This window comes from Cydia strobilella, chromosome Z, assembly GCF_947568885.1.
Source record: "Cydia strobilella chromosome Z, ilCydStro3.1, whole genome shotgun sequence".
Taxonomy (NCBI): domain Eukaryota; kingdom Metazoa; phylum Arthropoda; class Insecta; order Lepidoptera; family Tortricidae; genus Cydia; species Cydia strobilella.
This window is the reverse complement of record NC_086068.1, coordinates 12,571,413-12,598,420: the sequence shown is the minus strand read 5'-3', so window position 1 is coordinate 12,598,420 and position 27,008 is coordinate 12,571,413. Positions and strand designations below refer to the sequence as shown.

At 38.2% G+C, this 27,008-nt stretch overlaps 1 protein-coding gene and 1 long non-coding RNA gene across 3 annotated transcripts in view; both read left to right on the top strand.

Moving 5' to 3' along the window:
* The window catches only part of LOC134754512 (uncharacterized), a 348,665-nt gene that overhangs the window by 269,431 nt on the left and 52,226 nt on the right, over nt 1-27,008 (top strand). The window lies entirely within an intron of this gene.
* The window catches only part of LOC134754212 (ecotropic viral integration site 5 ortholog), a 41,878-nt gene continuing 23,195 nt past the window's right edge, over nt 8,326-27,008 (top strand). For both annotated transcript variants that reach the window (XM_063690376.1, XM_063690375.1), the window contains exons 1-2: nt 8,326-8,496; nt 21,916-21,967. The gene's annotated coding sequence lies outside the window, so the exon portion shown is untranslated. The remainder of the gene's footprint in view (nt 8,497-21,915; nt 21,968-27,008) is intronic.

Genomic DNA, 27,008 nt, shown 5'->3' with positions numbered 1-27,008 from the left:
GATTTTGATAGCACACGCAGTGCGAGTGTTGTTTATACGTCATAATTTCGTAGAAGTTTGACGTTTAAAATAACAAATAACACTTGCACTGCGTGTTCTATCAAAATCGTTGCAGACTTTTCTTGGTCTAACTTCTACCTCTTTTTGTTATATGATCTCTAAGTGAGTCTTTGTAACAACTTTCAGTGTTGCCTGTGTACATATGGACTTTGGCGTTTCTGAGGGCCGCACCGCACCAAGGAGCGAGATGGCTGTGACGTCATTACCAAGCTTAAATGGAGTTGGGCAGGACGTGTTCCCAGGGGGTGCTACCGAGAGGAAACCTCCTAGAGTGCCGAGTCCCTTCTCATTCCTCTTCATCACCTGATCCGGGGGAAAGGGAAGGGCTCTTAGACGGTGCGCCCCGGGGGCAATGGTAAGAAATCTCTTGGTTTCCAGGTAATTGCTTACCGGCAATTGCTGCCAATGACCTGTCATGGGGGGGTTAGGGTAAAAAAAGGACATGTTGCCTGGCGGACCAAAATGTTGACGGATTGGTGTCTGCTTTCAAAAGAAAGAAACGCCTGGCGTCCGTTGGCTCGTTGGGTGGATAACATTTGTAAAATCGCGGGGCACTTTTGGATGAGACTAGCCCAGGACCGAGATAAGTGGCGTACACGAAGAGAGGCCTTTTTTTTCAGGAGGGGAAAAATGCAGTTACGCATACCACTCGGGCTTGGGGACGGACCCGAGTGGTTATGTGGGACGCCTTGTTTTGGGCTAATGGGACCCCAAGTTTACCCACTAAACAACCCCCCCGTCTGCCGCCATTGTGCTGTAGCGGTGGGCTGTAGGAACGCTCGCGCTTTACTTCTACAGCACCACCAGCACCAGTTCGTGTTTGCGGACCATCGCCTCCGGAGGCCCTTGGAGGCCTCATTTTCCTATGGACCGTATCCAGTACGGTCGCCCTCTCAGGGACCACGTGAGTGAAGGATGGCAGGCGTCCCCGTTCCTGTCATCCTGAGGTCAACCTACGGAGGCAGGCGGCGGTCGTGTGCGACCCGTCTGCGTCGAGCATGCTTGCGGCGCCGAGGGTCGGCCATTGGGTCGATCTCCCTGGCGCGTTTCGCCATCTCCTTCTGCTCTATGACGTCTTCGCAGAAGGTCTTTACACCTAGCTGTCACTGTCGACCATGGACTTGACCACGGCCGGCAGCGACAAGTCCGGCCCCACTATGGCTATCAGATCAGCCCGCTCTGGGCACTCCTCTAGGGTATGTTGTGCGGTGTCGACTGCCGCGCCACATTCATGGCACTCCTCAGTTGGCTCTCTGCCGGCAATTTTGTGCAGATATCTCCCGAAGCACCCGTGCCCCGAGAGAATCTGCACGACCGCACCGGTAGGTGAGAGCGCCGTGTGGTCGTTCTAGCCACTCGAAAATGACCGGACGAATCGCCTCAATTGTCCGGACGCCCGCACTCGGTCGCTCCAGCCGGTCCACCCACTCATAAGTCGCCTCGCGAGAGAGCTCTTCGCGTTTAGCCTCGATCTCACGCGGTGCTGGCCAGAAATCTCGGGCCCGCGCCTCCTCACGCCAGAAGAAAACTGACGCAAGGGCTCTCGCGTCCAAATCCCACGGCAGAGATCCAGCCAGACGAAGAGAGGCCTATGCTCAGCAGTGGGCGACTGAAGGCTAAAATGATGATGATGATTATATGTTACTTTGTTACTTATTATGATTGATTGATTACTTATTAATTATTTTATTGATTATTTTATTGACAATTTAATTATTATTAATTTTTTTGTTAAGTATTATTGTTATTCCAATGTTTAGAATGAAACCCAATTTTAATTGTATATATTTCTGACATATCTATTGTAAATAATAATATTAATAATGTAAATTACGCATCCATAACAATGTACGATTAATACAAATAAAAAATATGAATATGTTGTACATGAAATCAATAAAGAATGATTATGATTATGATGAGGGCGCCAAACTGGCGAAACTAAGCTTTTTAGTTTTTAGAGCTAATTCCATACAACGGAGAGTCTAAATTAGCCTGATGTAGCTCACTGTACATATAGGTAAGTGTATGAGCTCCAGTTGTCTAATTCGTCACTTTCAAGAAAGAGAAAATTGTTGGTAGTGAGTCTGGGGGGTCCCTGCAAGTAAGCCCGAACCATCAATCCTTCAAAGAATGAAACGTCGCGCAGCTTTTACTTCGTGCCAACCACAAAGGACAGGAAATACAAACGTAATACAAAACAATGGCCCCTTTTTGTAATTGTTTTTTAACAACTCTAGAGCCTTAAACGCTTTGTGCCATGGATTTTTCATTTCTACTATCTGTTTCTTTCGTCGTTGGTAATTGTACGTATAGATACGTTGTTGGCAATTATAGTTCAAGTCATGTTTGTTTCGGAAATTAAAATAATGTGATACTTTATGGCATAATTTGTGTGACGTCTATTGTTAATAAACAAGCAAAACGTTTTGAAAACTAACCAGACAACCGTTTTACCGTAAACAGCCTGTTTCTCTTTCAATGTCCGCTAAAAATGTATGCTAGTATATAAGTATATATACCTACTAGCAACCCGCCCCGGCTTTGCACGGGTTCCACGAAAACCTTAACAAATTATACCTACACCTAAACCTTCCTCAAGAATCCTACTCATCATCTTCCTCGCGTTGTCCCGGCATTTTTGCCACGGCTCATGGGAGCCTGGGGTCCGCTTGGCAACTAATCCTAAGAATTGGCGTAGGCACTAGTTTTTACGAAAGCGACTGCCATCAAACCTTCCAACCCAGAGGGGAAACTAGGCCTTGTTGGGATTAGCCCGGTTTCCTCACGATGTTTTCCTTCACCGAAAAGCGACTGGTAAATATCAAATGATATTTCGTACTTAAGTTCCGAAGAACTCATTGGTACGAGCCGGGGTTTGAACCCGCGACCTCCGGATTGCAAGTCGCACGCTCTTACCGCTAGGCCATCAGCGCTTCTTCCTCAAGAATCCTACTATTATTTGTTTATTATTGCATGTTAATACTAAAACACAGTGTATAATGCCATACGTATTATTTATTTATTTATTTATCGTATGGCATTATACACTGTGTTTTAGTATGTATTAACATGCAAATCCTAACTTAAATTTAGCATTCCGTAAGTAGTCGATAGCGTCGCTCGTGAAGTCTTTGAAATCCATGGGTGGGTGGTGATTTCACTATTGATAGGTGAAAACCGCATGAAAATGCGTAGTAGTTTATAAGTTTATCGTGAACATAACAACAAACATACAAACATACAGACGCGGCAGGGACTTTGTTTCATAAGGTGTACCTAGTGTTTTTTTTAAATTTTTCAATTATTATAACTTATTAGAGTTAGGAGTCATTATACTCGTAGGTACAGTCGAAGGCAAAAATATCGATCCAGACCAAAGGCTCAAAAATATGTAATCACGACTTTATTGTCTGGTGTAAGAGCGTACACATATTTTTGAAACTTTGGAAATATGTATATATATATTTATGCCCTTGACTGTACTTATTATAAGACTTTTCATAACCAGTGTGGCAGTCATTCGGTTGCCATTTGTATTTCGGGAAATTCGGGATTGCTCAGGGCAATATGAAAATTGTATGTCGAGCGTTATTCTAATTTTGACCAGAGATTTTTTTGTTTGTGTAATAATTTTATACGATTTTCAATGTAGGCTCAGCCAACAACAAAGTGAGGACACAGAATATATAATAGTACTAGGTACAGAAGATTCACTCCCTAACAAAACGCGACTACTACGCGCGAGGCGGCGCAAGTGCGTGCAAGCGTCCGTTCCATAGCGGCGTGCGGAAATTACTATGGCAAAACCTCAAGATTGAGGCGCCAACAGGTACTTGTAGCGACGCGACGACATCTCGGAGTGAGACACGCCTGGTGAGGATAGGCATCAGTTATATTTTTATAATGAAGCCTAGTTCTCGTACGGCTGTTTGAATTTCGAATTCAATGATTCAATCGCTCTTTTACATTTTAGGGTTCCGTACCCAAAGGGTAAAAACGGGACCCTATTACTAAGACTCCGCTGTCCGTCTGTCCGTCTGTACAGATGATGTATTTCTGTTGCCGCTATAACAACAAATACTAAAAAGTACGGAACCCTCGGTGCGCGAGTCCGTCTTGCACTTGGCTGGTTTTTTTTTAATTTAACGGATGATGTCAAAAGTAAGTAAATCGCGGTAGTGCGGTCAATAATTATTAATATAAAACGTTGCATTTCAGCTGATTCTGACATCCCTCAGTATTCCTATGACACATCTTAAATATCGGGTATCTCATGAATTTCATACAAAACTTCTGAGCCAGCCGAGTTGGATGGAACCGCCCGACCAGACGTGCAACGACGGCAAGAGGCCCGATGGCATGACCCTCATCCCCTGGCAAATGGGACGGCCATTTATCTGAGATGTCACTTGTGGATACCATAGCGCCTTCCCATCTAGCCGCCATGTCACTGACAGCTGGCGGGGCGGCGTCAGCAGCTGAAGCTATAAAGGGCCGGAATTATGCTGGTCTCTTTCTAACAACCACATACTTGCGGCGTTTGCGGTAGAGACCCTATAGGGCCGTCGATTAGCGACACCCATATCCTTTTCGGGGGTTTCAGCTGGCTTAATCCTAGGTCAAAGAATTGAAAGAATAAAAATCGACATTCACCAGGGGAATGTAGTCAGCCTCGTGTGCACCCTTCCTCAGGGGATAGACCTGGAGGACTTTTTCATACGTGGATTTTGAAGTTTGAAGTTTGACTTTGACTTGAAATATTTTTTGAAACGTCATCCCCATAAAAATCAATTGGCGCAAAACATCAAATTAATAATAGGTATGTACTTAAGTATGTGTTGGGAGTATTACTTCCTGCTGCTCTCTACGACTGCTTTCTATGGGTGTTCGACTCCAACTAAATGAAAAAGATATTGACATTTTCTACTACACGATTATTCTACCCGAAAACCGAATATCATTCTAGTTCACGGCCTGTACGTGTACGGTACCTAGCTAAATCACACCTAAATAATAATATAATAGATAATATAGGTACGTAGACAAACCTTATTCAATGAACTAGAATTGATTGCGCTCATATATTATATAAAAAGAAATGCGTAGAGCCTAAATGAGAGAAGCATTACTTTTTTCTGTTTAGCGTAAGTATTATTGCGTTCCTTTTAAATGCACAGAACGATTAATCTCAAAACAGTATTAACGTAAACGGGAGAGTTGGGTGCTTTAACTGATTTCTTTATACGTGTGATTATATTTATTTCATTTCAGTTTAACGCCTGGCTCGTACCAATGAGTTTTTCGGAACTTATGTACGAAATATGATCTGATACCAGTCGGTGTTCGGTGAAGGAAAAACATCATGAGGAAACCGGACTAATCCCAATAAGGCCTATAGGCCTTACCTGGGTAAACTATAGTTTGCCCTCTGGGTTGGAAAGTCAGATGGCAGGCGCTTTCGTAAAAACTAGTGCCTACGCCAATTCTTGGGATTAGTTGCCAAGCGGACCCCAGGCTCCAAGGGCCGTGGCAAAATGCCGGCACAACGCGAAAAAGATGAGTTTTAATGCCAATTGCTACCACGGCGTAAAAGCATTTAATTTCTAACCGAGTTAAAAAGCAGGAGGAACCTACTCAGTTCATCGGGACGTTTCATACGTATTTTTGGACGAAATCCACCCTCCATTATTCGTGGTCCGACCCGCTCTGAGCCGGGCTTTTTTTCATACATTCTAACAGTCAAAATTTTCGGTCGTCAAAGTTTTAAATTGTAAAGTATGTGGTCCAAGTTCTCGAATTTCTTTTTTATGAGGCTAGTTTTACAGTTGATTATATGGTTGTTTTTTTTTTATATATTATACAAAAACAAGTAGAGGACGGACTAGCTGCCGGCCGTTCAGTCGTAGGTGCATTTTTCGTATCTGAGAGGTAAAAGATGGGTAAAAGTGCGCCATTTGTGCAAGTAACTAATTCTAATCTTGCAAATAATTGGCTTGATTGTAGTGTAGGTATGTACTTAAATAAATCGTTGGTTAGAATCGCAAACCTCTTAACACCATGTTCCGATATTACCTAAAGTTGCAAACAAGGAGATAGAGGATTGTGGTTTTAACCGACTACATATATTGGTGATACAACTAATAGTACTTTTACTAATAGGAATACACATAGTGGCTATGATTAAGGTACAAAATGTACTTACCAACACCATGTGAAAGAGATAAGGAACATGCGACTTATCCGATATTACCTAAAGTTGCAAACCTCGTAACAGTCGTAACTCCTTCGAAGGAGATAGAGGTTTGTGATTTTAACCGACTACATATATTGGTGATACAACTAATAGTACTTTTACTAATAGCAATACACATAGTGGCTATGATTAAGGTCCAAAATGTACTTAGCATAGGTAGGTACTTCCTCTGCGTGGAGTTAGTAATGGTATGTAAGTAAAGATGACTTCTGGGATAAAAACTACCCTATGTCCTTCCCCGGGACTGAAACTATTTCTATACCAAATTTCAACTAAATCGGTTCAGCGGTTTAAACGTGAAGAGGTAACAGACAGACAGACACACTTTCGCATCTATGATATTAGTATGGATATGATGCGATTTTCGGATTTACCCGACATTCTGAAGTACCTATGTATTCGAAATTACCCGAATACACCTTACCTACAGATTTTTTTATAACAATCTTCGTACCTATTATTCCCAGGCTTACAGGACAGAACAATGGCGCAAAAAGTTGATTGACTCATTTTTAATACAGCCTGTTTTAACAAATAGCTCAAATGTTGACTGGCGTTTTAGGTTGTTGATGTTAAAGATTTATTTTAGAACTTTGAGGTGGATTTACTTGTTTATACATACTTACCTATATTCCTATATAGAAGAATCCACTCCAAAATTGATTTGTTATCTATAGCCCCCTTCCCACTCGTGCGCGAATCGCGGCGCGAAGCCGCGAATGTGAGTGTGGACTCTAGTTCGCTAATCAGCGAAATCGACTCCACACTCGCGTTCGCGGCTTCGCGCCGCGTAGTCTGGAGCGGGCTTATTATGTGATGATTTTAACTTCTGAGGTCTTAAGTATTGCCATTTAAAAATGCCCGCCAAGCGCCAACGTCAAACTTAAAACCACAGATTACGTATTTATTTCTATTTTGTCGCAGTTGCTACGTCAGGCGCTTGACGTAGCGGATAGCTCAATGCCGCCAGTATAACCACAAAATAAAACTAAGGGTATGCACGCACGAGCAACTTCGTCGCCAAGCGATTTATTTGTCTCTTTACGACAAATAAATCGGCTGGCGACTAAGTTGCTTGTGATGCGCGCAAGAGGGCGTCTTTTGTGTCCACAACTATTTTGTCTCTCACATAAAGCCTATGGGTAAGTATGAATCTGCGCGCATGTAGTGACGTGACAAGCGGGTGACTTTCTGAGGGCCTACCGCGAACCACGTTCGACGTGTTGCCTCCCTGTCACACTTACATACGAATTTACAAGTGCGACAGAGAGGCAACACGTCGAACGTGCTTCGCGGTAGGCCCTCTGGCCTACCGGCGACTTATTTGTCGCCCGTGCACGCACTTGCATTGAAACCAATAGGGAAGGAGACAGTTTCGTCGCGGGCTTGTCACCGAACCCGCGGACAAAAAAGTCTCCCGGGAGTCACGTCGCTCGTGTGTGCACTTCCATACTAGCCCATAGACTTGATGCGAGTGACAAAATAGTCGCGGCGACAAAAGTTGCTTGTGCGTGCATACCCTAACTTATATTCACTTTCCAGAAGTGTCGAAACTTAGTTTTATTTCATGTTGACATTAAAACAGTTGGCAAATAAATGGAACGTGTGGAACACCAATGAAAGAGAATTGAGATTCAACACGAATGTTTGTGCGAATACGGTCAGGTATTGTTGCCATGCAAGGGCCTGACACTCTTTGATAGTTTGTCTTTGCGATTCCTATATAAGGAAAGAGAAAATAGTGCCATGCTTTGTCCTTATCACCGACCGAGTGGCATCATAGGTAGGAGGCGATGGCGAAATACCGAAATGTATAAGTTTGAAAGAAAAAAAATCCTATGCTGCCCTTTTATATGAATATTCTTTCTCTTACCCCCGGTCGCTCGGTAGCGCGTCTATAACTACTTGTATATACTATGTCTATGTTGCCATGACATATGCATGACATTGACATATGAATGTCATCAATGTTGTTATGGTAGAATCGGTAGAATTTGTTTCTAATCTGTGGTGCTATTTCGTTATTGTGAACGCACTCTCTCACGTCTAGTCTGCACTTTACTTGTAGAGTTTGCCAGCTGGGCGGTTCCAATACTTAAATTTGTACTTTACTGCTAATTTTACGCGGTTAGTGAATTTCTTCGTTACAGTTCATTTTACCAGTGCCCAACACACAAACTGTAAGTGCTAAATTAGTTACCAACATATTTGTTTTCTCAGTTGTCGAGTCGAATCAATACCCTGACAGGCGGTGTAAAACAACGAAAGTAACAGTAACATAATTACTCTTTTCTAATGAAATCATATCATCTACACATTAGCATTGATGATCACTGAAGTTTCGGCCTGTAAAACTGTATATTTATATGGTGGTATGTTCACAATATTTTGTTGTGCTGTCTAGTGTCAATATCACTGTGGTAGACGTCAGTAATTAGATGTTTTCCAGGTCAATAAACTTTTCTAAAGCCATGATTTTATTATTACAAGCTTGTAAATAAAGGCACACATTGACCACATACCTAAATGTTCTGGTATTGTACATTATAATTCTTACTACATAATATGGCCCTTCTAGTGCTAATTAGTTGAGTTAAATTGTTACCTAATCCTAACTTAATAATGTTTAGAATATTGAATGTTTCAATTTTCCTTGCAAGCTAGACCTTGTAGTTGCTTTGCCCCGTCGGTCCTACAGGTCTGTCATTTTAGTACAGAGTTGGTACAAGAGCAGGACGATTAGATCAGTATCTGAAAAATCAAAATACCGTTTAGTCCATATATAGCCAATGTTAAATTTTAAATAGGTAACTTTTTCACAAACTAACTTATAGTCCCACAACACAAGCCTCATTGAGCTTACTGCGGGACTAGGTTGTTCTGGGTAAAATTGTCCTATAATATTTACTTATTTAAACTCTATGACTGATAAGCACATGGATTTATCATAATATTAATTACTTTATTTTATTAACAATTATAATTTTACCTTAAATTGGCAATAAACATGGAAGGTCATGAGTTAAAGCCTCCTCAGAGCTCAATAGTGATAATGATGATGAAATAAGTGCAAAAAGATTGTCAAAGGTAATTTATTTTCTTTGTCCTATTGCCAATTGAGGGTTAATATACTATTTTGTAGAAATTTATTCAATTAAATAAATATCAGAGGACATCTTACATAGTTCAAATTAGCCCCAAACTAAGCGAAGCTTGTACTATGGCTGATAGGCGACGTTATACATACTTCTATACATAGAAAACACCCATAACTCAGGAATAAAATATTTGTGATCATCACACAAATAAATGCCCTTACCGTGATTCAAACCCAGGACCATCGACTTCATAGTCAAAGTCACTAACCACTAGGCCAGACCGGTTGTCAATTAAACTATTTCTTATTGTTATTTTGCCAGTTTGCAAGAAACATTAACATAGTTTGTAAGCAACAATGTATAGTTGACGAGTATTTGCACGGAACTGAATATGTCACCCAAATAAAACTTACAAAAAAAAACTTTCAAACAAAGTTGGGAGCAATCACTTTTATATCCATTGATAAAATAGTATTACTGCAATGTTCTGCCACCAGAGTGCAGCCCTAGCGCACATCCTAAACCATAGAGGAACTTGTACATACTACACATATTATTAAAATAATTTGTTGTGAATAAATATAACATTGATGCATCAAGGCGGTTTGTTTACAGGGATCTACCGCGAAACGCAAAAATTTAATTTTGTTATCTGCTTCTCTATCGTTCGAAGATACAAAAATGATAGGGAGGCTCAGAGACCCTCTGAATGTGCTAGTGGCAACTACGCAGTTTTGCGTAATATTCCCTATTGAGTTTATCGATATAGGGACTCCCTGCTTGTCATTTAATTTCTCCCTTAGAAATCCGATGTCTGTTCTTATATTTAAGATAAGTGCCTACACCATAAATGGGCTTCCTGTTTCAAACCAAGGCACATGTTATGTTATTATGATAGGTGTTGCATGTATTTATTATTGTTTTTAAAGTGCTGTTTTTGCGAATTTTTTTTGGCAATGCTAACTGCTCTTTGCGAGTTTATACATTTTTTTCATTGGCATTTTGATGAACTCAACACTGACAACCATTCTACTACATAACAAGTGAAATGAACATTATTACTTGAAAATAATAACCTTACTTTACTGTAGTCTTATTTTTATTCTCATTATAATAAATGTAAATGTTAAGCGCTGGTGGCATAGCGGTAAGAGCGTGCGACTTTCAATCCGAGGTCGCCGGTTCGAACCCCCGCTCGTACCAATGAGTTTTTCGAAACTTACGTACATACGAAATATCATTTTATATTTACTAGTCGCTTTTCGGTGACGGAAAACATCGTGATGAAACCGAACTAATCCCAATTAAGTCTAGTTTACCCTGTGGGTTGGAAGGTGAGATGGCAGTCGCTTTCGTAAAAACTAGTGCCTACGCCAATTCTCGGTATTAGTTGCCAAGCGGCTCCCATGAGCCTTGGCAAAATCCGGGACAACACGAGGAAGATGAATAAATGTAAACAGGTATTGTGACAGCTGAAAAGAAAACTTTTGCAATATCACAGTCTGGACACATCCAGGCAGCTGCTTCAAACTGCCCCTTTGACGAATGTTCGAGATTAAGTGTTTCCATAATGGCTAACCGTTATGTTCTTTAACTAATTAATTTTTAACTGATTTATAAAAAGGAGGTTAATTATGTTAGATTATATTATTATGCTTTTTAGGGTTCCATAGCCAAAATGAAAAAAAAAAACGAACCCACCAAACCCATGCAGAACAGTTTCGTCAAGTCCATCTGTCTATGTCACAGCCATGTATCTAAAAAGTTAAAGGAGTATTTTAATGAAATTTTGAACATAGGTGAATTTCGTGAGCTGCAGCTTCAGGCTTATAAAGGTTGATTGACTCATTAATAAGGATTGAAACATGCTTCCGAAAAGCTGCTCTTCTTATTAAATGGGGATAAGTGCTGGGAAGACACGCCATTTTTGTTGGTATGACTTTTTATATCATATGAAGGTACGGAACCCTCCATTAAGCTTGGCCCGACTGGCACTTAGCCAGTTTTTACAAGCTTATATTTTAAGTTATAATGTTAGTTCGGGTCAAATCTTGCAAGCCAAATTAGACCCACTTCCCAAATATTCAATTCCGTTGAAACTTCACAATCTTCACATACACATGTAAGTTGGGTGAGAATGCAATATTATGGTACCACAAGCTGATTTGATGATGATGGAGACAGGCTATTTTAATGGAAATTCTGTGATAAAACAGCAAAACCTAATTGTGTTTGAGTTTGTTAGAATTGTCTCGACAAGGTATCAGTAGCCTGTTGAAAGAAAAGTACAGTCAGCGATAAAAGCTTGTATCAAAAATGAAATGTTCCAGTCCAAACTAAATAATACTGGTCCACACCTTGAGATCCCCTTACTGTTAGGGCCTAACATGTCACTTTGACGTGACAGTGACGTAAGTTTGTTGAATAAAAATCAGACTAGGGGTCGTGCGCGTTGGTGGGTCTGCCATCTTGTGGCCTGAATCAAAAACAAACGTGTACATTGACACTTCACGCCAAAGCAAGTGCTGCCATCTACCGTTCTCGTACGTTTTTCTTGTGCATAGTATGTTCTGCCATCTTGTGGGCTACATCGGAAGCATAAACTTCACATTTACGCCTCGCGCCAAAAATCTGACGTCTCCTGTGCTGCCCTCTTAACAGTTCATGCACGCTCCCTATACATATCGCGGAGGTCGGCATCTGGCGATCTAACTCTAACGCAGCGTACTACGTAGGAGAACAACAGTTGTTCGCTTACGTAAGACGCAGCGTAATAACTTCTCATACAAGTTTCCAAATAATAGTCTTGTTTTTTTTCTATAGATAATAGTTAAATAAAAACGAAGATCCTAAAATATCGAGTGTTGCGAATTAACCTTCGTAAAGAAACTTTCTATCAAAAACATCTTTGAGTGTAGTGCTGTAGAAATACCTGAACTGAAACTAATAATAATATGCGTATACAGGACACCAAATATCAATAATGCGGACTGTTTTATGGAAAGACTTAACTTATTATTAAGCAAATTACCCGTCACTAAAGGTAAAAAAATTATTTTATGTGGTGACTTCAACATAAATCTTTTAAAAAAATCTAGACTATCACAGGATTTTGAAAATACGCTACTTAATTATAATTTGCGCTTAGAAATAAAACAAGTTACTAGAACTCAAAGCGGATCATGCTTAGATAATTTCGCCCACAATATTTATAAACGTAGTAGCAAAATTCTTGACCTTAATCTTTCAGATCATTCTGCAGTATTGCTAAACATTCAAATTAATAGACCAGCTGATATGACACACTGGTATATACTCAAACGTATCCATAACGTCGAAAATCTAGATAAATTTAAGACACTAATAGAAAGCACGTCTTTTAGTGAGGTTTATAGCTGTTCAGATGTTAATAAAGCCTACAGTTATTTCATAGAACTTATAGAATGTTATTACGACATGTGTTTCCCGTTAAAGAAAATTAAAATAATATCAAGACAAAAAATTGCTTGGCTTACAAAAGGTATTAAAACGTCCAGTAAGAATAAAAGAAAACTGTACATGTCATGTAAAAAATCCAAGTGTGAGAAAGAGCTGGCCGCTTATAAACGTTATTGTAACATATTTAAAAAAATTATTGACAAATCTCAAAGGATACAGAATAGTAAATCTATACACAAAGCTGCTAATAAAACAAGAGCAGCCTGGAAAATAATAAACCAAAATAAATATATATCACCGAAAGGTATTTCTAAAATTAATCACAATGGAAATTATATTACAAATCCCACAGATATTGCAAATTCATTTAATAATACATACACAAATCTAGTAAAAAATTTACAAATTGGCAAATCTTCTCTTACAGAAACTAATATAGATAAGACATTACATTCTCTTTTTTTGACACCAACTACATCAATAGACATAAATAGAATAATAAAAAAATTGAAGTGTACTAATAGTACAGGTTATGATAACATCCCAACTATAGTTATAAAGCACTGTTCAACCTTTTTGGCTGGGCCCCTTAGCTATATAATTAACCTATCGCTTAAAGACGGAATTTTTCCAGATAAACTAAAAATAGCAGTTGTAAGACCACTATTCAAAAAAGGAGACCAACATCTGTGTGATAATTATAGACCCATTGCACTTCTTCCGGTTGTTTCAAAAGTGTTCGAAAGAGTAATACACAACATGTTATATAATTTCTTAGAAAAGTTTCACATTTTAATTGATGAACAATATGGTTTTAGAAGGGAAAAAAGTACTAATCTGGCTATATATGATTTAATGAGAACTATTGCAGAGTGTCTAAATAACAAAGTACCTGTCATGTCCGTGTTTATGGACATGACAAAAGCATTCGATTTTGTATGCCACAAAAAACTGCTACAAAAGCTTTATGCCTATGGTATTCGAGGTCCAGCACACGCACTCATTAAATCATACTTAACCAACAGACAACAGTATACAGAAATTAATTACATAGATGAACATAAAGTTGAAAATAAAGCAAGGTCAGAGTTGAAAGTCATAGAATACGGGGTTCCACAGGGAAGTATTCTTGGCCCACTTTTGTTTATAATATATATAAATGACCTACCTCGATTTATAAATGACCAAATGATCTTGTTTGCGGACGATTCGACAATGATAATAAAAGGTGACAAAAATAAGGACTATGAAAATACTATTAATAATTCGCTTAAAACTGTTATAGACTGGATGGGTGAAAACAACCTAGTAGTAAATTTAGGAAAAACGAAATGCATGCAATTTCACCTCCAAAAGTCAGGGTCCTCGGATGATGTTGTGGTCAAATATAAAGAAGAAAATATAGAACACGTAAATGAAATTAAATTTCTTGGCATTCAAATAGATAGTAATGTGGGATGGAGGGCACATATGTAATCTGTGTAAAAAAATAAACCAGTATGTCTATGTCATAAGAAGACTGACAGAAACGGTTTCGCAGCAGTCAGCTCTCACTGCTTATCACGCTTATGTATCCTCTAATCTCAGATACGGAATTATACACTGGGGCAATGCTGCTGATTGTGATATCATGCCTTTATTTAAAGCCCAAAAGAAAATTGTACGAGCTATGTTTAAAGTTAACCAAATGACAAGCTGTAGACCTTTGTTTAAGAAATTAGGCCTGTTACCACTCCATTCTATGTATATTTACGAAGCATGTGTATTTGTAAAACAATATATGGACCGATTCACTGTACATGTAAATACTCATCCTCGCCCAGCTACAAATACGCTAAAAATTCTTCCCCCAGGAAATTGTATTTCAAAAACAAGCTTTTATACAAATACCATCTACACAATGGCCCCTAAATTGTTTAACAAATTACCGGATCTGCTCAGAAATGAACAGCTGTCGACATTTAAGATTAGGTTAAAAAAATTATTAAAAGATAAATGTTATTACAAGATTGATGAATTTCTGATGGACACTTTGACAAATGAATGATTGACTTATATAATTACCCATTAATCATTATTTATTTTAAATTATTAATTACAACTTATTGATTATTTTTATTTTAAATAAAGTGACATTTCTAATAATATTGCATGCGCTAGGTAACTAAAATCATTGTACGTCGCAAGACGTATTACAGAGAACAAATTGTTTATAACACCTGTATTCATTACCTGTAATGCACAATTGATGAATAAATGATTCTAAATGAATAAAAATTTTGCATGGGTAAATACATCAATTACTCCGTCAGAATGGTAAAAAATAGGAAAAAATATTTGTATAGGGTTCCATAAACGACCGTAGTTCTGTAGAAAGTGACCAACTTTTTATTTTTGCCAAAGTGACTCACACCCTAACTGCCACTGGGCTTTGGTCGCTTTTATATTATTATTAATAAAAAAATGGAGTTGGTCATTTTCTGCATAACTATGATCAAACGCAGTGGCGATGATTTTTTTTTCTTTAACGCTGTAATGTGGGGTCTCGTTGTATCAGGTCTTTCAAAATAAGTAAGGGTCTTCAAAAACAAATTTTTGATTTAGTACATACATAGAGTAACTTATACTAGAGCGGTACTGTCATAGTAAATTTTGTAACCCCAGTAAATTCACTGCCATCTGTCGACACACTTTAAAACTAAAAATAAATATTTATAAAAATACGATAAAATGTATTTAAATATGGATAAATGATTTTTTTTATTTGCATTAATTATTTTTATGATTTTGACCCATGTTCTTTCACTGATATGCGTTAAAATTGTTAAATAACAAACGAAACAGTCAACGCCATCTATACGACAGTGGGCTAAAACTAGTGGCGCCCTCTGAACGAGAATCAAATTTTCTTGATTTTCGAGGCACGTTTTTTCCTTAGACTGTGAACATCTATTACGGAGTTATATCTATCTTTGGTACATATTTTCGGAAAAAAATCGCTATGAAAGAAAAAAACAACTTGACAGCTCGTAACGTTACTGTCCGTTACTGTGTCATATCGCTTGCATATGTATTTTTTGCATTATACAATACATATGTGTTATTGAATGCGTAGGACATGCAACGCAGTGTTGCGCTAAGGTATGTATTCGGTGTAATTTTGACCTAAGATTGCCACGAATGCGGTAATTTTATGTTCATGCTTACACCCGCCGCCGCGTGTTCTATTCCGTAACCTGCAACTAGTGCTTGTATTGTTTAAGCACCAGGTTTGGTAAATATACATCCGAATTTCAATCAGTTGGAGTCCAGCCCGAATTAATAGATTATATTCTGCAGCTGCTTTGATGCTTCCAGACGCGAGGCTATTAATTATTCGCAAGTGGTTCCGGCCAACATTTGAACTAGTTCAAGCTTTTACTATTTTTAATATTTAGAACTCCATTTTTATACTGCCCGTACAGTCAAGGGCATAAATATATATATATATATACATTCCCAAAGTTTCAAAAATATGAGTACGCTCTTATACCTTAGACAATAAAGTCGTATTCACATATTTTTGAGCCATTTGTCTGGATCGATATTTTTGCCTTCGACTGTACAAGTATTGGTTCTATAGTAATAGGTACAGTCGCCATCAGATACATCTGAGCGGACAACGTGTTCACAATATCTGAACACGCACTCTAACGCCCTGACAATAGAGGCGTGTTCAGATATTGTGAGCGCCTCGGCCGCTCCGATATATCTGATGGCGACTGTACCTATGCGGAGTTGAGTCATAATAATAACACAGCGGGAATAATATAAATGTGTCGTTATTATTTCATATTTTTTAAACGACATGTTTACACTCTTAGCGCCACTTGCACCAAACCCTTAACCCGGGCTTAACCGTTTAAACCTGGAGTGTCCATGGTTACCAGTACAATTTGACACTGGGTTAACGGTTTAACCGGTTAACCCCGGGTTAGTGGGATGGTGCAAGTGGCGCTTATTGACCCTCAAGCGAATAATCTTTAAAATGGACACTTCCATCACGGTCGGTCAAATATATAGGTACATAACATACTTATTTGAAAATAGAATTAGAATGAATCTCATATTGACGTGTGTAGGCATGTCGAATCCCTGATATTATCAGTCACATTGACATTTGCGTTTGATGAAAAGAAATAGAAAAGCTATTTTATAAGAAATAGGGTAAAAGCGCTGGTGGCCTAGCGGTATTAAGAGCAAACCCCGGCTTGTACCAATGAGTTTTTCGGTACTTATGTACCTACGAAATACGGTGAAGGAAAACATCGTGAGGAAACCGGACTAATTCTAACATAGGCCTAGTTCCCCCTCTGGGTTGGAAGGTCAGATGGCAGTCGCTTTCGTAAAAACTAATGCCTACGTCAATTCTTAGGATTAGTTGTCAAGCGGACCCCAGGCTCCCATGAGCCGTGGCAAAATGCCGGGATAACGCGAGGAAGATAAAGATGAAGAAGAGTAAATGTTCTACCAAATACTTAAATATTACCTATTCTAGGTACGTGTTGTTTTGATTCGAGTCACCTCCTAGACTTCTCTATTTCGATTCATTTGGACAGCTTACCCTGTGTGTATAGGTACATCCTGCATTTACGCTTCAGGGTACCACTCGGCCTGACGTCTATCCGCGATAATAACGTCACGCTCATTCGTTACGGTCCGCCGCCGTAAAAAACTCACGACCACCTTCTCGCTGTGGTTTTTATGAAAATACTATATGTGCTGTAGGTATTTTAGTATGTATTCATGTTCGCACCTGTAGCTGGGTAGGATAACCATTGGATTCCACTATTTCCACTACATATACAATAAAGAACTTTCTTTTATTAAGTATACATATATGTCTGTGTTAGATTCGTACAAATTTAGGCAGGCGTGAACTAAGTACCGAAGGTATGCCAGTAGCGGGTATTGATTACATGTACCTAGAGTCAGCAAAGTTATTAGTGTTATTACATTGTTTATGTACATTTTACATTTATTCTAAACCACATGAAAACTATCTTCTATTATTACTACAATTCGAACCGCTGTAAGGGTTCATCTATTAATTACGTCACACGAATTTATAGGTTTTTTGACCCCTCCTCCGAGTTAAGTATTATTAATATTTTATCAAAATTATTAACTTTATAACCTAAAACTGATTAGGAAAGAAAATTAAACAAATAAAAACGAATATCGTTCCAAAAACTTGTTATTTAACTGTACAGCGAATAAAATAATTTAAATAATTTAGTGACGTCACAAACTTTGTGACTCCCCCTCCCCCTTGTCACAACATGTCACATTTTCTTGACCCCCCCCCCGCCCTCCCCTTAACGTGTGATGTAATTAATGGATGACCCCTAAAAATCCGTTAGGGCATTAGTTTCATAGCGGGGTCAAGCTCTGTGATTTTTGTTCTTGATAAGCAATTGTGCAACAAGAGCAATACAAGCAGCTAAAATTGTAACAAATAATAAGCCACCTGTCGTTAAATAAAAATGCTCAAATATTATACCGAATTTGTTTTTTCTACTTAATCACGATCACGCGAGACCGCCGTCCTTAGCGCGTTGCTTTGTCTGCGTTGTACAATGGCGTCAATGGCATAGACGAAACATTTACCTATAAGGCAATAAGTTCACAAACTAAAACGCTCACAAACGTAACGGTTTAAGTTAATGTTAATTCAAACAAAAACGCTTCTAATGCTTGGGATTTTTTTTAAATAAAAAATCCAGAAGGACGAGTGCAAGGCTACTACAGTATGTGTATACGCACAATATGATTAGTCATGGGCAGTAGATATACTACAGTCACGCTCTGTGATTGTTGAGCCATTTAAAGTTCTAGCTAAATTGGACATTCCATAGCGCAAGTATTGAACAACCAATTTAGCTAGGACCCTAAATAGCATAACAATCGCGGGGCGTGATGGTATATGCAATTATATCTGATTCGTTAGGTGGTAATCCAATCGCAATTCAATTACCAATCAAAGGTGATACAAACATGCACAGGAAGACCAGTGTAAGTGCGCTTTTCGATTAACCATAATTACAAATTTCGTGTACATTGGTCGCCTCAGCACCGACTAAGTAACCATCAATAGGAATAAACACTCAGGCCGGTATCGTATCAAATTAGAGAACGGGAAACGCGAGTAGCCGGCCGATGAGTCACGGTGCGTTCTACCTGTCCACGTGGGCAGTGTGTCCGCTTTAGGTATAATACTTCCTATTAGTCAACTTTAATGAGTTTGCAATTCCTTTTCAAAACACATATAGTGATCGGCGTGCAGACACAGGGTCCAAAATAAATATGATGGCTATTCGCCGACTTTCGCTCTTTGCCGACTATTTCAACTTTTATACTTTCTATCGTTTTGCAGACTTATTGATTTTTCATGTTTTTCCCGTCACGGAAGTGTTCTGGACCTTTGGGAGGCGTGCGCGTAGCCGAAGCCAACACGTAGACGCTCTTTTAACACTTTAGTGAAATGTAAGGGGTACACCGAGCGAATGCTGCCTTTGCCCGTGTCATGGGACGCACGCAGAGGCAGCACCCGCCAAGGTGTAAGGACTATTGAGAGTTGATGGGATCTAAAATGAACTAGGTTATTGGGTGAAAGCGATGCACTAAGTACTGAGTTATGGGATAAAAAACCGGAGGCCTGTCTGATAAAACGGTATGCAATTTTATTTCCGGCAGACGGTGACTCGCCCTTTCAAGATGGGCCCCCACAAAAAGCGACATCTAGGATGGCTCAAGGGCAAAATCGGTATGAGCGGCTATCGGGGTGTCGGGTCGAGAGGTGTGCGCCGCTTATACCCAGTGGCTGCTGTTAACAGCCACTGTGCCAACTCGCGTCTTATGCATATTTCACTTCCACCCCTGGAGCTTATAGCTCTAACGACTCCACTCTGGCCGATAGGTAAAGTCAAGCCAGAGGCAAAGAATCCTGATTTTTCATATTGTTACTTCGCATTTAGCCGACATTTACAAATACTGGAATTTGACAGTTAGCACCTAGCCGACTTTTTTTAGTATCCTATGTAACTTTATAGTTTTGCCGACTTTTTCACATAGTACAGTCGCCATCAGATCGAAACTTATCTGCCTCTATGGCTCGAATATGCAAGAGTGATAGAGAGGTAGATAACGAAATTTCTATTTTCGTGTTCCGTGGTAGTGGCGCCCCTGGGCGGCCCTACGCAGAGTTTCGCGTAATAACATAAAATATTTGAACTGTATTTTTTACGCATGACAATGCGTGTGGTAGTGCTTTTACGAGTGTACTCTGCTAAAAAAAAATATATTATAATTTTGGCAATAAGGCACCTTTCATAGAAAACCTTCATAGATTCGTGATTGGCTTTGGACAGAATCATTTTACAACAGAAAATATACACTAGTTTTATTTTATTTGTACTGTCGCCATCAGATATATAGGAGCGGCCGAGGTGCTCAAAAATATCTGAACACGCACTCTAGTGCCTCGTCAATAGAGTCGTGTTCTGATATTTGCGATCACGATCACCTTGGCCGCTCCGATATATCGACACGCTCGCTGGCGACTATTAAGAAATTAATACACTATAAAAAAATTGTTAATTTTTTATATATAAAAAGTAATTAAATTGCAACATGCTCACACGGATATTACATTTAACTCAACCAAACAATAGGGTATTTGAATACTAGACAAATCAGTTTCTTTTTTCGATTTTTTAAAACGATTTTGGTACTATGGAATTTATATGAAACATTATCATGTGACGTCGCAATCAAATTAGCTACTCTTTATAGTTTTATACAGGATTTAAAATAGAAATTGTGTCTAAAAATAACTGCTGTCTACGTTCTCTATTATTCTTTTGGTGCTTTATTTCATGCATGGAGGTGTAAAATAATTTATTTTAAATACAGTCAAACTAAACTAGTTAAGCAAAAGAGTAAATATAAATATAAATTAATTTGAATGTTAGCATGTAAGGTTTATCTGTTAGTGCTAATATTATATACTAGCTTTTGCCCGCGACTTCGTCTGCGTGGACTTAGTAACCGCAGCTAGAGTAAGAATAGCGCCTGGATTTTTTTTCATAGCAATCTAAATTTGAGCATATTATGCACACAAATTTGCAGGCACTGCGTTAATTATCTCAATTCCACCCCGCTTTTTACTTTCTTAAGCAATGATTTTCGGGATAAAAACTATCCTATGTCCTTCTCAGGGACTCAACCTATCTCTATGCCAAATTTCATCTAAATCGGTTTAGCGGTTTAAGCGTGAAGAGGGAACACACAGACAGACAGACTTTCGCATTTATAATATTAGTATGGATTAAATAAATAAATATATTAAATAAACGCCCTATTGAAAACTGTGACATATCAATGTCATTTCGAACATCGTTCGTCCGAAATAGTACTTAAGTTTAGTAGCAAATGTATAAACTCGTACTAAACACTAATCAATATGTAAACAGGCCCTAAGGCTCGAGAAGACATGCTCGTAGGAACCTTATCAGATTTTTTATTTTATTGATTATCTCCGAAACCGAGTAATTAGAATACCGGTGTCTTTGAGAAAGTTACTTGATTTAAGCTCAGGAATGCACACTTGAAATTAATGGAAATAAAAAAAACACGGTGTATAGGTATATGCATTTTGGGACTAAGTTGTTTTAAAATTTAGGACAAATAAAGACAATAGCATTATGATGATTTAGGTGTAATGAAAGTAAAGCGAAAACTAATGCAATTAATTATGGATGGCTACATGGGTCCTTAATCCATTTGTAACCGGTATTTGCCCAGTTATTTATTCCTCGTCCCTCTGATCGCTTTGCAAAGTCAGTCATTTTATATGCCAGAGATTCATATTTGTTTGATTTTCATATGCGCACGAATGGGTTCGTTGCAGTCTTTTTTTAGCACGGACTCTGCAGTCGAACCGCTCACTGATAGCCTGATATCGACATTCTGTTTACTTTTTGAATGGAAATCGATACCATAATGTTTTTTTTTTTGTTTCAGTTTGTTTATGTTTGATCCTCTGCCAGCTGCGACAAACCCAATTACAAAACAGGTAAATATGAATGACCGTTACCGTATTATTATTGTTAGTAGTTTGTGTCACTGGATAATTCGCTGATTGCAACAATACTTATCAATTTACTTTGACCTAAACATGTGCACTGCTTTGATTGCAGAAAGATCAGACCTATTATTTAAGCTCCGATAGTTTAAAAAATGCACATTTTATTTTTAATGCAAGACAGTTCACTCCATAATTAATGTAACAATGTAACTCCACAAAACAGTTTGCCGCTTTCTCCAGAGAACTCCGTCTACTGTGTAATACGTGTCGTACCTACTTGACCAACGCAACCTAATGGGTTTAAATTTGGCCGCAAATTAACTGTAGGTGTACACATATATTTACTGCACTTAAACCGAACTGAAATAAGCCCATCACTTTCGTACATTAGATATGAGAACCGATTTTTTTTTACTTTCCAATTTCAGTAAGTCTTGATTTGATATTAGTCTCAGTGCATATCGTTCGCGACCATATAAATTTGAGCTACATACACTGAGGCTTTGACTATTGAATGCATCATGCACCGGTCGTACTTGTGCCCTGAAAAGACGCAGTGAACCTCGGGTTTACCAGGATGAACCCGATTGTAGGTATTTCTTTTTACTTATAGGTCTGGATTAACCAATGAGTTTTTCGGAATTTATGTACGAAATATCATTTGATGTGTACCAGTCGCTTTTCGGTGAAGGAAAACATCGTGAGGAAACCGGACTAATCCCAATAAGGCCTAGTTTACACTCTGGGTTGGAAGGTCAGATGGTAGTCGTTTTCGGGAAGTCTGGACTTCCACGAACCGTGGCAAAATGCCGGTACAACGCGAGGAAGATGATGATAATAGCTGATTCAAATAAAGCAACCTTGAACTCGATTTCCCCTCTAATGCATACATTTTAGCTGTGTCTCAAAGCGGATGGATAGATTACTCGAATATTCAAACTGATTGAGGTACACCTAAATAGGTAGCTGTTGTCTGTCTGCGTCTGCCCTTTCGTCATAGTGTAGATGAATGGAATTACCCGTTACATGTCATTTTAGAGGCAAATTTCCGTAGCAACGAATACAGGTGGACACTAGGTAGACGCCGGGTGCGGAGCAATCATAACAGTTCAAAAGATAGTAAATGAGCAATTTATCACAATAAATTGGACAATATTATATGGAAACGATAAAAAATACAAGACCTTAAACTTCAAAATTTAAGTTTTTTTACTTCCAAAAAGGATAAAAAACCGGACTCGCCCACCTAGGGTTCCGTCCAAATTAAACTTTTTTTTTACAAATTTATAGTTTTCAGATTTTCCCTGTACTTGTAGTGTAAGACAATTTTATTTGCCAAATTTCATAGTTCTATGTCAACGGGAAGTACCCTTTACATCTTGATTCCCTTGAGTGTCGAAATATACGTTTTTTGCGGCATAAACAGCCGTATCTTTTTTACGTTAACTTAGAAGTTTGATTTTTTTCACGGCTTTAAGGGGCTGTAGACCTGAGTATACCTATGGTTTTAATTTAAACTCGATACCTCCACGCGTGAGATAAAGGATCTTGACAGACAGACGGACGGACGAACGGCCAACAAAGTGATCCTATAAGGGTTCCGTTTTTTTTTTTTTTTTCAATTTGGTTTGTAGATGTTTGCCTAGATTAGTGGTTCCTACCTAACCTTTTTAGTACTGTGACCCCTTTGACTAACTAGGGAACTCGATTTTACCCCTCCTCCATAATCATTAATATTTTTTCTTATAGATAGGTACCCCCGTAAAATGACAGTTTTACCCCCACCAGCTGGCCTAGAGGTTAGCTTAAAAAAATACAACAGTTGTACTATATTGTATGAATATTCATAATAACACTGCTATTATGATCCCTATAGATAAGCGCCGCGCTTCTAATGAAGTCGATTTAGATATCACTGGCAGTCATTTACTTGACAAATAGAAGTACCGGAGTAGAAACAATAATGTAAGGTCCTCTCGGCTTGTAGTCACACACAATTATTATTAAAAGTAAAAATATGTTAACATGATCCAAACAGCATTGTTTTCCCAGTTGCGATTATAATATATTCAGACAGTGTGACATACGATAAAAGCTTTTGAGTTAACTATTCAACAATAAAGTTAGTGCTATTAGACAGCCTGTCCCAGTTCATATGCTATTTTCGAAATGACCATTTATGTCAACCCGTGGCTTAGAGTAGCAGATCGCGGACGAGATATTTCTAAACTTGTGTATATTTCTACAAGTTGTATTAGCTGAATAATACAAAAAGTAATGATATCCCATCAAAATAATAAATCTGAAATGAGAGCTAATTTCAATATTAAGAATGGGTATGCGTCATTGTTGACTTCGCCGGAAAAGAATTGAGATCTATATGGGTGCCAAGTTCTAGTTCGCTTGGGATGTAATTAAAGTTCAGGATTTGACTTCGCTAGTTTTTATACCAACAAACTAAATTTGAGAAAAGTAACATAGACAAATATAATAAAGCGTGTACGTAAAAACTAGCGAAGTCAAATAACTCGGAGCGTAATAATATTGCAAACTCGAGACTATAAATCGCTCCGGCAAGCCGTCGCGATTTAACTATACTCTCGTTTGCAATATTTAACTGACGCCCCATGTTGCACAATGTACTATAAACATTTGTGCAATCTTATATAGATTTTCGACTAAATAAACTGAGAGTTAGTTGTTTGATACACTTCAATCGGGTATTCGTAGTAATGGAGTGGCCGAGGTTTTAACTAACAACGTTGCTCTGTCTCGGTGTGGGAGCGAAGTTTTTGTTCGTTAGAATGTTACAATACATCGCAAGCTGTATGCAGTGCCCTAGGTTTGTTAGCGTCGTGTCGTTGCAGTTCCAACGAGAACTGTAGTTATGTGACAATTCCATGCCCGACAATATTTTCATAACTCATGGATAACTAGTTGGATTGAAACTAGTACCTAACGCCTATACATCATCTTATAGAATTGAGATTGAACAGTGATAAAAATGTTGAACATAGGTCACACAGTCAGTTGTTAAAATCGGCTAGTTCGAGATCATGAAGAATTTTTGGGACATCCTGACATAATTATAGCAGTGCCAGCTGTGAGTTAAAAGTTTTAGATCTATTTATGAACCATCGTCGATCGAAATTACGATCGATACCGGTCAAAATTATAAAAAGGTTTTTGAGAAAAAGTCAAACAAAATCGATAGATCTGTTTTGCACACACAGTAACAGTTAACCTCACACACCAAACATTCCGTTTTGGTTAAATAAAGCGAATATAAGAAATTTGTGTTTTAGCGTTGATACTATTTTAATCGGGGCAAATTTTCTTGTTATGAGTTTATTAAATCATATACATAGATACTACTTTTGCAGATACCTCAGGCTACATAAAATTTAGACTTTATATATAACATGGAGATTACTTCTCAATCTTCTCATATGTAACTGTTTATTTTTTTCGTTCTTACTCCTCGAGGATGACGTATGCACAATCGACAGTGACGAAAGCACAGTAACAACGAAGCTATGGGATTTAAATACTGATGAGGGATGAGCGAGCAAAATCCCCAACGAGCTATAGCTACTCGTACTTACCTACAGACTTACAGCAAATATACAAATACACATCACGTATTTATTTAATTCTAAAAGAATTTTGAGTAACTCATATCTCGAACTCTAAGACATTTTAGTAACTATCCCAAGTTTGAAGAATTTTTTTCTCTGAAAAGCCGACGCAAAAGTGTAAACTTGCACTAGATTATGCAATATAGTCTGGGGTTCCTACAACTACGCCATTCTGTAACTACCTTTTTTTACATGAGCATGTACGAAGTTAAAAATAAATCAATACGTGAACATTTCAAAATTATATTATACCATGCAATTCTTGTGCACCAGAAAGTATTTCCATTTCAATTGCAAATATATATTAAATATAGATAGTTCGATATTGAGTGTCCAGAGTGTCCTCGCAATGAGTCACGCGGCCCTCTGCTAGTATACAAACTGTAACTTGATTTGTTTGCTGGCGCCAATGTCAACAACTCGACACCAACGCTGTTCTAATCGAAGTTCCTTAAGAGCTTTTCCGCTACAAAAAATACATTACATTTTTACCTAACATTGCTTACGTTAAAAGTAAAAGACGTCCCTTAAGTAAGAATGTCAACGGCCTTGGGGATGTTGGATAATTGATTAGGAGCGCTTTAACCTAATCTTTTTTAGGTACTATTTACCTACAATTCTATGTTTATGTTGGAGCATTAGTGTGCCATGAATAAATATGCTAAGTGACTGAGTGAGTGACCTTTTATTTAAGAATATTTATTTATTATTCAGAGCCCACTGTGTCCCACTGCTGGGCAAAGGCCTCAAAGAATGAGAATATTTAAGAATGAGAAAAATAAATTAAAATGGATATATTTGTAGTTTGTAGCCAAGCAACTTGCATTTTACGTATACTGGAAGACTACATCTGTCTAAATTACGAAGTAAAAAAATATAAATAAAACAATAATATAAGTAAAAAAAGTTAATTAAAGGCCATCTTGTATGTAAGTAGTAGTGAAATGATGGGATTGATATTCCTTGTATGGTAATATAAGGTTAATACAATGTAAGGTTTACGGACACACAAATTACTACGAGGTAGCGAAATTTGTATATCCTTTCCAGTTATAATTTTATGTTAATAAAAGGTTAAGAGTAAAACGTTTTTGTAAACGGTGCACACACATGCAAGAGGGGTTTTACTTAAGTTTGTTACTTGCATGTATTATATTATAATATTATGTAGTATATATTACCAAATTACCAATCTATTTGATTTTAACCCACCGTTCTCCCGCCCGGCGGCAACCTACCTTTATTAGAAAATGTACTGTATGGAAATGTACGTGCCTACGAATATTTTATGCAAGACGCCGAGAGCATAATATTTACTATATATGACTGTATAGCATGTAGAGCCATGCTTTGTGTAAATGTCTCTTACATTACACTGAAATATTTCTACT